Raw genomic sequence first — 13,679 nt, 5'->3', positions numbered from 1 at the left:
TACTCATCGATGTACCTCTTCAGTCGAATCTCTTTTATTCTTTGAGGATTATCTCAAGTAGAAACGTGTGCAAGTCATCATCGTTAGCTTCGAGAGTTAGATCGGCAACATAATTAGGCAGGCACCCCACTACTATGAATCCTATTTTGGATACACACTATAGGTGTGTTTGGTTCATGTTTTCGACCTGGCCTAGCTAGCCAGCTAAGGCTGGGCAACCCAAGCCTGGCTCTCCCAATGCAAGAGACTGTTGTTTGGTTCACTTGTCTTAGCTAAGCCTGGATTGCTTGGATCATGTTTGGTTGCCTAGTTAGCTCAAATGCAGTCACCTCATCCTTGATCCGGTAGCTTTACCTCGTTTTGGCATTACGTCGAACAGTTCGCGGACGCCACAGACGAGCTCTGCCTACTCGCCCACCAACCGACACCGCAGAGCACGGAGGTAGAGGAGGATGGCGTGGAGGTGAGCTACGACCATGCATGGAGGTGGAGGAGGACGACTGCAGCCGTGGGAGGTGGCCGGCACGCACTGAGGGAGGAGGAGAACACGCGGAGGAGGATGGCGGATCTGAAGGTGGAGGCGACCTCGCTGGTGTGAATAGCGGATCTGGAGGTGGAGGCGACCTCACCGATGTAGAGATGGGGGGAGCACGACGAAGTGGAGGGTGGAGCCCGAGGCAGCGTCCGGCGTTACGGAGGTGAGGTGCAGGGTGGAGCCTGGGGCGGCGACGGTGGCGCTTCGATGGGGCTCCGCTGGGGCACAAGCCTAGCTGACTCCATCTTCTTCCCAGCACCGGGTGCGTGCAACCCATGGTGGACTCCATCTTCTTCCCCAACGCTGGGTGCGTGTAGCCCATGGCGGACTCCATTTTCTTCCCTAGCGTCGTAGATTCCATCTTCTTCCCCGGTGGTGGAGTGGCACCAACGCCCGCTGTCGAGCTCAATTCTGGCCACCCTGCCACTGCGGTGGAGCTTGATTCGGGCGCTGGTGGTGGAAGAGGAGGTGATTCAGGCGCTGCTCGCGTGGTGGAAGAGGAGGTGATCCAGGCACTGCTCGCGTGGTAGAGCTCGATTCGGGCGGTGGAAGAGGAGGTGAGCAGGCGAAGGTCGACAGATCTGGCGCGGTGGCTGCGGCGCGTCGGCACTGTCGTGGTTGTCGGTCGTGGAAGAGGAGGTGAGTCTGGCAGTGGAAGAGGCGTTCGCGAGGAAGAGGAGGTGAGCGGACGAGGCGTGGGAGCTAGCCAAGCCTGGCTCCGCTAGAACGAGCGATGCGGGCGTTTTCACGGAGCTATCAAAACTGTACAAACTGGGCTTGTGTAAGCCTAGCTAGCAAGTCTCACAGGGAATAAACAAGCCCAAGTTGTATTATGCAAGTCTGCCTTGGGGCGAAGCTAGAGATCCAAACACAGCCTATTGTCTCGTTATGAGTCATGCATCGGCATCAAAACCCTGTTTTGTGACTCCACAAATGCCTCGTTCGGCTTACCCCATATTCGGTTTGTTCGGCTTCTTTTTTTAGTTGAAACAGTATTTTTCTCTCACAACAATTCAGCCAAAGCAGTGTTTTTTCAGCTAATTTCAGCCAAGATCATTCAGCGAGCCGAACGAGGCCAAAGAATCGTTTCATCTTTAGACTCTCGCACTAAGCTAGAGCCTACGACAAGATATGTCTGTAGCAGCCGGCCTAAAATCACTAGAGGCAAAGAAAAATGAAAAAAAAAAATCAAAGGATAGTTCGATCAGTCCAGTCAGGGCTCCAGCTTCTCAATGTCGTCACGGTCTTAATAGTGACACCTTTTTTCTGAAAGATTATTAGTGCGGTAGAGAAGCCAAGAGTGTTTTGGCTGTTCGTATTGGCTTCACCTGGGAGGGAGATGCTGAGGTGATCAAGCACCGCCAATTAACGCACGCGCTCTCATTAATTCTCTCTAACATCCACCAAAGCGTGTTCGTGCTGTTGTCTACTACAGCTACATGCCGTAGGTAAGCAAATTCTTCATAGACTACAGCTACATGCTCTGATGCGCACTCTCGTCTCTCGTCTCTCATCGGCAAAAGTTAGCGTTCTGATCGGACAGGTTTGACAAACACACAAAGCCTACCCCTAATGTTTTGTTCTCTCTACTACTCCTACCAGTCCACTACTCCATCATGATTATACACCCTCCCAAGTGCCGACAGGCGACAGAAATGCCAAAACCTTGAAAGTCCCTCGCGTCTCATCGCCGGAGTCAGTCCCAGTGTTCAAACTCTGAACTCTCCCTTCAGCACAGAGACGCTTTTCGGCTCGCAAAAGCGGCTTTGCCGGCGGCCGCCGCCTGTCTGTTCCTGCTTCTGCTTTGTCGAGTGCGTGCGTGGCTTTTGAGACGGAGCGTCTCGTTCCTCAAAAGCAGCAGCCGAGGACGGCGCGGCGCGCACTAGCCGCAAAGCACGCATGGTGTCGAACCGCCGGAGCGAGTGCGCGCGCGCGCGCGTGGCGTCTGCGCAGGTGTCGGCGCGTGCTGGCCGGCAAGCGCGCATGGCGCGCGGCCGTGCGGACTGCGGGCGGAGCGGGGCCAAGCTGTACGAACGAACGCGCCACGGCCGGCCAAGGCCCAAGGGCCAACTGTTGGCATGCACCGGAAGAAGTACGCGGGTGCCGCCGTTCCGGGTGCGGCTCATCACATCTGCACGTAGTACGTCGCCGGCGGCCGTGGCGTTCTCGGTCTATCTGCGCCTTGCCAGCTGCTGATGGTTCAGTTCAAGTGCTCAGCAGCTTCGCGTGGTATGCATGGTAACGTGAATTCATTTTGGTCCAGCACTAAACCCTGGGTACGCATTGAGGTACTCGCAGCCCGTTCGGCAGGCTGGTTGGTGCTGGGGCTGGACCAGCCAGCCCAGCCAGCCTCCAGCCGTACCCGCTGGCCACTGGGTAGACATTCAAAAATTGACGCCAACCAATTGTTACTCATGCTGATTTTAAACTTTCTAGATCATGCTGTTTTACAGTTTCAACCAAGAATTTGAACCAATAATTTACAATTTCTCACGTAATGAGGCTACATGTCCGTCAGGTCCAATGTTTAAACATATGAAAAGCGACTGAGGTTTATGATCCAAGCGAGACAACAGATGGAAAAATTATTTATTCTGGGAACAAAGGCCACCAAAGATAGAGTTGACATCGGCTACAATAAATACAAATGCTGGGACGAGCTCAATCTTCCTCCTCATGAATCAGTGCGAAGGAGAATGGGACGAACTTGTAACCATCGCCTTCATAGAACTTGTTCTGGAACTCCACGCAGTGAAGCCGCAGCGCGTGAAGGACTGCACTCCGGGTCTCCGTAACAAGCAAGACACCCACCAGGGCAACGACGAAGACGACGTCACCAATATTAAGGGCGAAAACATTGTTAAGCCTACAAGAAACAATTGCATTTCAGAAAGTGCCAATATGTAAATACGAAATAAATATACTGATTAAATTAGCATTACCTCATAGCACAAAGGTATGAAGCTGTGTTTGAGACTGCACCAAGAACAAATTCGATCGTGTGAATCAGTTGGTGAACAAAAACTTTACTGAACTCAAACTCCTCGTGGTCATGTGCGTCCTCGTGATGTTCCCCCAACTCTGCTCCCACTGATTCATCAGTGCCCTGAAGCATAGCGTACTGGTGACCTTGGTGCGTCTGATTGAAAACAAATACAAAAACAGTCATTATAAAAGTAAACTGCAGCCACAAATCATCAAGTCACCGATAGAATAATACTATATAAACATGCTTGGTGATGTTGCATCTTTAGTAATAGAGGTTTTGGAATCAACATCCAAGGTATAGGCACCAAAGCAAGCAGAAGTAGAACAAGCTGCATGTCAAAAGGCGAATGGTTAGGCATGATAGACCACTAAACAACTGGTTCGCAGCAAGGTCATCTGTTGGCCACAAAGAAATTTTTAACAAAACTAAGTACTGTCATATCCCAGATTCTTAAGTTTTGTAAATAAAAACAAACTCTTGGGGACTACAGCTAAGGTTCCAACTCCAAAACATGTCATAGAATTGTAGTACTACAGATACACAGATAAGTGAAGCAAAATACAATCAGGCCTAGTGCACAAACATGTTAAGCTAGTTTCTTCTCCCGGAATATCAGATAAAGCGTTGCAAGTAACAAACAAATTCCATGGCCCCAATCAGCAAACCTGACAGCAAATAAGAAAGGGAAAGTCACAATGGTGAATACTCCAGGATTTGCTTCTTAATATTTGGCCACACTGTACCACAAGGAACACTACATTACACTCATCCACTGGGCTCCCGATAGCTTAGGAATGGGACAAGGAGGATATACCTCAGGCATTTGTTGTGACATAAGCCCTTTCAGCAGGACGAATGCTGCCTTGCCACGATCACATTGCTCGGTCCATCATTGGAAGTGTCGCTGTACAACGACTCGTCAGTGCTGCTCATGATGTTACCTGCAAATGGGCAGCAATAAGTCAGAATGTATTGCCGATATTAGGAACAACACAAGTGCAAATAAGTGAACATATGACAATACCTGAACTAGTTAGGACCTTCAAACCAGGTTAGAATGTACAAGGGAAAAGTGATACAAGCATACTATGTTACAACACTCACAGCAGTACACTAATTTTTTATTCAAAACACAAGACAACGACATGCACTAAGTTTTCCACAATGGTCTTTGGTAATACGAAAAAACAAACATAACGATACAACAAACCGAATGAACTCAACATGCACATGGTGGATATCCGCAACCAGGAGAAAACACATGGAATGTGCTGATCAGTGGGACTTGTTGGAGCACACAAAGGCCCACGTCACTTTGAACCAGTTTAGCCGGCCCTCTTTAGATTTCATGCCTAGAAAACCCTACCGACGGAGCCTATCTCTGCAAAGGTTCAGGGCTTGCACGAATACTTCATCAGCCTCGCTAATACCATCTTGCAGCAGAATGCCTTGGACTTGGGCCAACTCCTAAGCATCGTTGTTATGACGGGCCTTTTGGGACCTAGCCTCTTTGAGAAAGTGGCCCATGTGGCAGAACCACCCGAAATAGCGTACTTACGGAGGCGCTCGTCTTCCACCAGACACTAAGCACCCTGAAAGCCACTACCGCGAGCGGTATCCGTCGGACACACCCCGAGGGAGAGCCCGAAAGATCCACATTTTTCCCCAAGGATCCAATAATGAAAACGAGTTACAACACAAGTCCATCTCATACATTAGGGTTTCTGAAAAGTACATTATTACAATACCAAATACAGAGTTCGGAATGATAAACAGCGGAATATTAAAAGATACATCTAGCGATAAGATAACGAGGATTTCGTCTGAGCCCACCAGAAGAATCCTCCACACAAGGTACTCCTCAAGCATCACCTGCAACAGGGGTAAATAACCCTGAGTACACAATGTACTCGCAAGACTTATCCGATAGTGGGAATACTCTCCCGACTCCAAGGAATATGCTAGGCTTTATGGTTGCTGGTTTTCTTTTAGCCAAAAGCAGTACTAATAGTGAGTCCTTATTGATATATTATTATTATCAGCCGTATTAAGTTTTTATCTAGTCAGTCTATATAAGCACCTGTGCTACTTTCAAGCAAGAGTTGAGCAATCGATACTGTTTCTTCTCCTTTTCCACTTCCAGTTCTTACTACGGTGCTAAACCGCAGACAAGCCGTACCGAGTAACCCGGCTGATTCGCGAATCAATGTGCCCAGCTGGGTGCCCCGAAGACACACGCCCCGCTTGTACCCCGGGCACAAGCGGGACTAACCCACCACTCTCCTGTCCCGGGTGTCCAGGTCCCCGTCCAAACTTGGACTCCAAGCCCCCGCCTCTGAATCCCGGACTCAGTGCGGCGCAAGGACCTCCACCACCTCCTCTTCCCATCAGTCGGTCCGGAAAGAGCCGGATCCGCGACAAGAGAGCAGCAAGTCTTCCCTGCGCCCATACCCAAGTATGTGCTCGGGACAAAAGTCTGTGACTTGCCTAGAGTCATATGCAACGACCGGTCCTTAATTGACACAGACAGGGAAAAAGTGTAACCGGGCTATGCCCTGTTGGCCGCAGGACACAACCCCTCACACCCACCAGAATCCAATCCACATCCCTGTCCGGTCACCATTTTTCCTTTCCATTATTTTATCATGATATTCTAGTGTAATCACCTATTTGCGAGTAACGTCAGGTTACTCACGCTACCGACATCCTGAGCATAGCAGCTACTCGACCTGCACTAGTAGGACTCAAGGTGGATATATCTATGCATGTAGTTTCCATAAAATGCCTGTAACGTAAATGCATATCATATAAATATATTCAGTGATCATTTAAAAATAGGGGTTATGCACCGGGGCTTGCCTTGGGCAGGTGCCGAGTCAGCAAAGTCAGTACCAACAGGCTCCTGGTCTCCCTCCTGTGTGAAAAGCTCCTCCTCGTACTCCTCGATCACCTCGTCGTACTCCGGATCACCGACGGGTACGAAGTCTACCTGTTCGTGATCTACATGAAATGACGATGCAATGATTACACTATGACAACAGCAATTCTCAATGCAAAAGTACCTCTATTACATTGCTAAGCGAGGTCTTTCTACTAAAGTCTAAGCTATATACCAGTCCTACTAACATGTATGACCGCGCCCTATATTCATATGATGACTACGGATATTCATACTCCTAATGCCAGTTTACGATAAAGCAAGGATAATAATTACGGCATTAAACAACTCGTTCTATGGTTACCGTTTTTACAACAAGTATATAAATGCCTAAGGAAAACTACGGTAACGATTTCAAAGCTAAAGTTATCGTCGGTTTACCACAACAAATCTTGCAATTAAAGATCGATATACCGCTAAGCCCTCTACTTCAAGCTTATGGGCCTACCATCCTAACCACTAATGGGGAACCAACTGTACTAACAGGTAGTCGATATTTTTGCGAACCCTAACAAACTTTGTTTCGCTATTTTTGGACAATCATGCAATTTACTACTAATTATTGAAGTTCAGTTCATAACCTAAATAGATAAACAATTTCTAATACAATGAAATGGAGAAAACGAAACCTCCCTGACCGGCCCACGACGCACGGCCCTGACCCAACTCGCCATCCCGCCCGCGCGCGACAGCAGCCAGGCGCGCGGCCCACGCGGAGGCGCGGCCCAGATGGCCAACGGCCCGCGAAGGGGAAAGCCTGCGCGCATGGTAAAAATTGCACGAACACCCCCGACGAACTCAGCATTTACTACGAGCTCTACGGTACTGTTTCGCTACTCTACCGTTTTACACCAGCACCCTCCCACTTCCTCTTCTTCACCGCGAGGAGGTCCCTAGCCCCCCCAGGGCGCACACCGGCGTGACGACGCGGCACTGGACGACTACGCCGGCCTCACCTGGACCTCTACGGTCTACCTAAGGGGTCGATAAGTACCTTGACGACAAGACGAAGCTACCGGAGGCGACACGGCGAGCAGAGGCGCAGAGATGAAGCCCCTTCCCGGCGGTGACTCCCGACCTGCAAGAGCGAGCTCGTTCCCGTGAGCAACATCGAAGGTGAGGCCTGGCGCACGAGCTAGCGAGCACCAGGGAGCACTCACCGACACCCCTGCATTGACTGGTTAGGTTGGAGGCGATCTGAGCAAGGCTGGCCACGTGAGCTCGCGGCGGTGCGGTGATGACCGACGGGGACACTACCGTGGCGGTGGGGCTGGCCTACTATGATGCTAGGACTGAGGTGCTGCGGGGTGCTCAGGAGGACATGGCGAGTCTGTGGGTGCACTGAATCGCCACGAGGTGCACTGTGGGACTGGCTCGCCGCTGGAGGGCTGTCGGCACGGCCTTATGGACCCGGTGGCGCGGTAGTCCAAAATTGAAGCACAGTGAGTCGAGAATGGCAGCGCGGTGGGGTAGGCTAGACGACCGGCTGTCTAACGGAGCTGCAAGCAAAGCCAATTGGAAAGCGGTGCACCCACTATGGCGAATTGGAAGAAAAGGGGTCGCGACGGCAAGGGGACAACGGATACAGAGGAGGTCCCAGTCGCGGTATGGCTCACCAGCGACGTCAACGCTCGGTACTGACTTGCCTGGCCATGGGGAACCTCAGGGCGTGCTCCCGACAGCCGTTCGCACGGCCGCAGCAGCAAACGACGAAACACGGCATGGCTCGCCTGCGGGTAGTACCAGCCCACGGACACCGCAACGCGACGTCGAGGTGATGGCGAAGCAGGCCGTAGACCAGCGCGCAAGCAGCCAAGGGAGTCCAGGCGTGGTACCAACGTAGCCGCAGGCGACTGCGAATGCGGGACCCGGTGGCGACACGGCCATGGTGGCGCAGAGCAAGGCGCGGGCAGAGCACGGCCGCGGTCCGGGCGCCACGCGTCGGTCGGCGAGGCGAGCAGCAGCGAGGCGGAGCGTCAAGACGCGCGGGGCGTGCGAGTGAACGGCGTCGTCAGCACAGCCGAGCGCGGCAGTGGCTCAAGCCCGCGCGACACAGCGCGTTGGCAAGCCGACCGTGGTGGTGACCACGCCCAGCGCCCAGCCAGGTGGTGTGCATGATTTTTAAAGCAGCTAGAATTTGCGTACGCCATGTCCCAAACGCTAAGCCAATTGCTCGATGCGACAAGGGGTACACCGAGCCATCACCCATAGTTGCGACATTTCGCTACTCCTTAAGACAATTGTTCCACAACTAATGCCAAAGGTGGCTTCGTCGACCACTTCAAAAACCGCCGCGGAGGGCGTCGTTTATAAAGGTTTCGCGTCGAAACCCCAAACTCGACCCCCGGGAAGTACGCGCTAGCCATCCATGTCATCGACCGCAACTTTTTATCATCATTCCCAAAACTGTTTATAACATTTTGTGTTAACAAAATTTTGATTCAGGTAATAAACGCGTTATGTGACACGAAACATAACCTTTTTCTTTACGTTTCGTAAAAATGTTTCCAAGCCAAACATGGATTATAAAGCCTATCATACACCAATGCACATAAATCAGATGCTTACGAATTATTTCAGCAAAACGTTACAATGTAACACCAGGGTGTTACAAATCTACCCCCCTAAAACAAAATCTCGACCCGAGATTTCATGTGCCTAGTGTGAGGAAAGGTATGGAGTACATTTTTGCGCAAAACTAACTATCCGGCCCAGAGAGGAGATGGGGGTAATGCTTTGTTAATAATAGTTCTCTTGCTCCCAGGTGGCTTCGTCCTCTGAATGGTTTTGCCATTGTACCTTGTAAAACTTTATCACCCTGTTCCTGGTCACTCTCTCCTTCTCATCCAAGATTTTTATAGGATGTTCCACGTAGGACAGGTCAGGTTGGAGCGGAAGTCCTTCTATTTCCACAGATTCTTCAGGAACTCGTAGGCATTTCTTTAGTTGCGAGACGTGAAATACATTATGAACTGCCGAGAGAATTTCAGGGAGTTGGAGACGATAAGCCACTGGGACCACACTGCTGCAACACCTTGTATGGACCCACATACCGAGGGGCTAACTTGCCATGAACACCAAACCGATGTACCCCTCTCATAGGAGATACCTTGAGATACACATAATCTCCAGCTGCAAATTCTAAAGGCCTTCTTCGCTTGTCTGCGTAAGCCTTCTGTCGACTCTGAGCTGACTTCAAGTGTTCACGAATTATATTTACTTTCTCTCGAGCCTCCTTTATGAAATCAGGCCTAAAGTACCCACGGTCTCCTACTTCAACCCAATTTAGTGGTGTTCGACACTTCTGTCCATATAAAGCTTCAAATGGTGCCATATGGATACTCTCCTGATAGCTGTTGTTATAAGAAAATTCGGCCAGCTTCAAACACTGATCCCACTTCTCAGGAAAAGAGATTGTACAAGCCCGCAGCATATCCTCGAGCACCTGGTTCACCCTCTCAGTTTGACCGTCTGTCTGTGGGTGGTATGCCGAGCTCCTGAGAAGGCGAGTACCTAAACACTCCTGGAGTTTCCTCCCAGAAACGAGAGACGAAAACTGACCCTCTATCAGAGATGATGGTGAGAGGAACTCCATGTAGGGTCACAATCCGATCAAAGTATAACTCCGCATACTTCTTAGCATTGTATCTAGTGTCCACCGGAAGGAAGTGGGCAGACTTGGTGAGACGGTCCACGATGACCCAAATAGAATCAAAACCAGAGGAGATGCGGGGTAAACCCACAATGAAATCTAGGGAAATATCTTCCCATTTCCAAACAGGAATGGGCAAAGGCTATAGATATCTAGGAGTACGCATATGATCTGCCTTGACTCTGCCACAAGTGTCACATTCCGCAACGAACTGGGTGATATCTTGCTTCATGTATGACCACCAGTACAGCCTGCGCAGATCATGATACATCTTGTTGCTACCAGGGTGGATAGACAGCTTGGAATGATGGGCTTCTTGCAAAACCTTTCTTTTCAGCTCTTCATTGGATGGGACTACCAGTCTATCCTTGTATCTTACGACTCCTTGCTTATCAATGCTAAAATGAGGTCCACTGCCCTTCTGCTAGCAACTTCTTGATGTGAGGAATCTCTTCGTGATCTCCCTTCTGTTCCTGAATAATTTGCTCCAGCAATTCGAGGTTAATGCAATCTGAGCTAGCACCTCAGTGTGGTGGAGTGACAAGGGTATTTCCTCAACCTGATGCGACTTACGACTCAAAGCATCAGCCACCACATTGGCTTTTCCTGGATGATAGTGGACTTCCAAATCATAATCCTTGATCAACTCTAACCATCTCCTTTGTCTCATGTTTAACTCAGACTGAGTGAAAATATACTTAAGGCTCTTGTGGTCCGTGAAGATATGTACTTTGTTGCCTAACAAATAATGCCTCCAAATCTTCAGAGAGTGAACTACAGCAGCTAGCTCTAAATCGTGGGTAGGGTAGTTCACCTCGTGCTTCTTTAGTTGGCGCGAAGCATAAGCTATCACACGCCCCTCCTGCATAAGCACACACCCCAAACCCGTCTTCGAGGCATCACAGTAAACATCAAAGGGCCTCTCAATATCAGGTTGAGCCAACACAGGAGCAGTGGTCAGAAAAGTCTTCAGGGACTGGAAAGCTTCTTCACAAGCTGGACTCCAAACAAACTTAGCTTCTTTCTGGAGTAGCTTAGTCATGGGCTGGGCTATCTTGGAGAAATCAGGGATGAAACGTCGATAGTATCCAGCTAGCCCAAGGAACTGACGGATCTGGTGCACAGACCTTGGAGACTTCCAATCTACTACATCTTGCACCTTGCTGGGATCCACAGAAACGCCCTCAGGTGTCAACACATGTCCCAAAAACTGCACTCGATCAAGCCAAAACTCGCACTTGCTGAATTTAGCATACAGCTGGTGCTCCCTTAGCCGAGTCAGTATTATCCAGAGGTGACTGGGCATGCTCTTCCTCATCCTTGGAATAGATTAAGATGTCGTCAATGAAAACTACCACAAACTTATCTAGCTCCGGCATAAAAACTGAGTTCATCAGGTACATGAAGAAGGCCGGGGCATTAGGTGAGGCCGAAAGACATCACTAGGTATTCATAAAGTCCATACCTAGTAGAGAAAGCTGTCCTTGGTATATCCTGTGGCCTGATCTTGATCTGATGATAGCCTGACCGGAGGTCTATCTTCGAGAACACCTTGGCACCAGCTAACTGATCAAACAAAGTATCAATGCGGGGCAAGGGATACTTGTTCTTGACTGTTACCGCATTGAGGGGGCGGTAATCCACACACATCCGCAGTGTACCATCCTTTTTCTTCACGAAAATCGCTGGGCAACCCCATGGTGAAGAACTTGGGCGGATGAAACCCTTGTCCATCAACTCCTCCAATTGCTTCTTCATTTCTGCTAGTTCTCTTGGGGCCATGCTGGTATGGACGTCTGGAGATAGGAGCAGTACCAGGCTCGAGCTCAATGGAGAATTCTACCTCACGGTCCGGTGGCAAACTAGGAAGATCTTCAGGGAAAACATCAGGGAACTCACATACTACTGGAATGGAGGTAAGATCAGGAACGGCTTCAGCATGGGCAGCAATAGGTAAGACCGGTTCTGAGGGTATGATGAGAGACATCCTATCCTCAGAAGACGGAAGCCGTAGCTCTACGCTTCTTCTCTTCATATCCAATACTACCCCATACACCCACAACCAGTTCATCCCAAGAATAACATCAATGCCTTGTCCAGGCATTATCATGAACTGTAGACGGTACGGGTGGGTGGCTAATACCAAACTTACTGTATCCGTACGGGTATTGATAAACATCTGAGAACCCGCAGTACGGATCTTATAGGCATACGGTATAGCCACAAGTGATAAATTGTGCCGCTCTACAAACCCCATGCTCATAAAGGAATGCGATGCACCAGAATCAAACAACACCAAAGCTGGATGGGATTCGATGGTAAACATACCAGCCATAACTGTCTCTTGATGCACAACCTGCTGAGCATCCGTGAAGTGCACCTGACCGGATCTGCTGGGCACCTTCCTCTTGATGAAAGTCCTCTTAACCAGCCTAGGAATTTGCAGACGGCTGAGACGGCTGAGCTGTCTGCTGCTGAGGACACTCCCTAGGCATAGTGGCCCTCCTTGCCACACTTGAAACAAGCACCCGGCTTGTTCCCGAATCCCTGACGAGGTGGGACCTGCTGTCCCTGAGTCTACTGGGGCTGCACCTGCTGCTGAGGTGCCTTGTACTGAGTAGCAGGAAGTATGTGAGGTCTGCTGGGGTGACCGGAACGGAGGCCCGCCGGATGGTTGATAGGACCCCCGCCTCACAATTTGCACCTTCTGAGTATGAGGGTGGCTGGAGGATCCAGCTGCCACCCTCCTCCGCTTCCAATCCGCCTGAGATGCCCGCTGAAAACCCTCAAGAGCAATGGCGGCGTTCATCAGAGCCCCAAAGGTCTGATAGTTTCCCAGGTACAGTTTCTCCTGAAGAATAGGAGTGAGACCACGAAAGAAGCGATCCTTCTTCTTGTCATCCGTGTCCACCTGACTACCTGCATACTGAGCCAAGTGGTTGAACTGATTCACATACTCCATTACCGTCCTGCTTCCCCTGACGCAACTCCATGAACTCGGTCACCTTCTGGTGGATAACGCCAGCAGGTATGAAGAACTCGCGGAAGGCGGTGGAGAACTCCTGCCACGTTGCCGGATGATCCGGCAGCTCCTGCGGCAAGGAAAGTCTCCCACCAGGCACCTACAGACCCCAAAAGCTGCTGGAACGCAAAGTGCACCTTCTGCTCGTTGGCCACTCCGAGCAGCCTGAAACTTCTGCTCCAGCGTGCGAAGCCAGTGCTCCGCCTCCAACGGATCGTCCGACGGCGTGAACTGTGGGCGGGTGGGTCTTGAGGAAGTCCTGATAAGAGGACTGTCCCTCAGGACGGCGAGCACCACCCCCATTCCCGCCGTTGCCTCCGGGGCCTCCACGGGCGAGACCCGCGACGGCCTGTGCCATAACCTCCAAGGCACGAGCAGTCTCCTGTCGAGCAGCGGCTGACTCCCGACGAGCAGCTAACAACTCCACCATGACCTCCGCGGCGGACAGCGGCGGAGGCGGTGGTGGCGGCGGGAAAGGATGAGGAACCAAAGGTGGAACCTCCCGAGCTCCCTCGTTGTCATGCTCAAAGGCCCGAGCACTAT

The 13,679-nt window shown here is 50.7% G+C and overlaps 1 pseudogene; it reads right to left on the bottom strand.

The window, feature by feature from the left end:
* Positions 1 to 3,156: 3,156 nt before the first annotated feature.
* Positions 3,157 to 13,439, bottom strand: LOC136510822 (V-type proton ATPase subunit a2-like; annotated as a pseudogene).
* Positions 13,440 to 13,679: the final 240 nt, after the last annotated feature.

Source organism: Miscanthus floridulus, chromosome 16 (genome assembly GCF_019320115.1).
Source record: "Miscanthus floridulus cultivar M001 chromosome 16, ASM1932011v1, whole genome shotgun sequence".
In the NCBI taxonomy this organism is placed as follows: domain Eukaryota; kingdom Viridiplantae; phylum Streptophyta; class Magnoliopsida; order Poales; family Poaceae; genus Miscanthus; species Miscanthus floridulus.
Note: the sequence above shows the minus strand (reverse complement) of the source record. Positions and strands in the feature narration are given on the sequence as shown.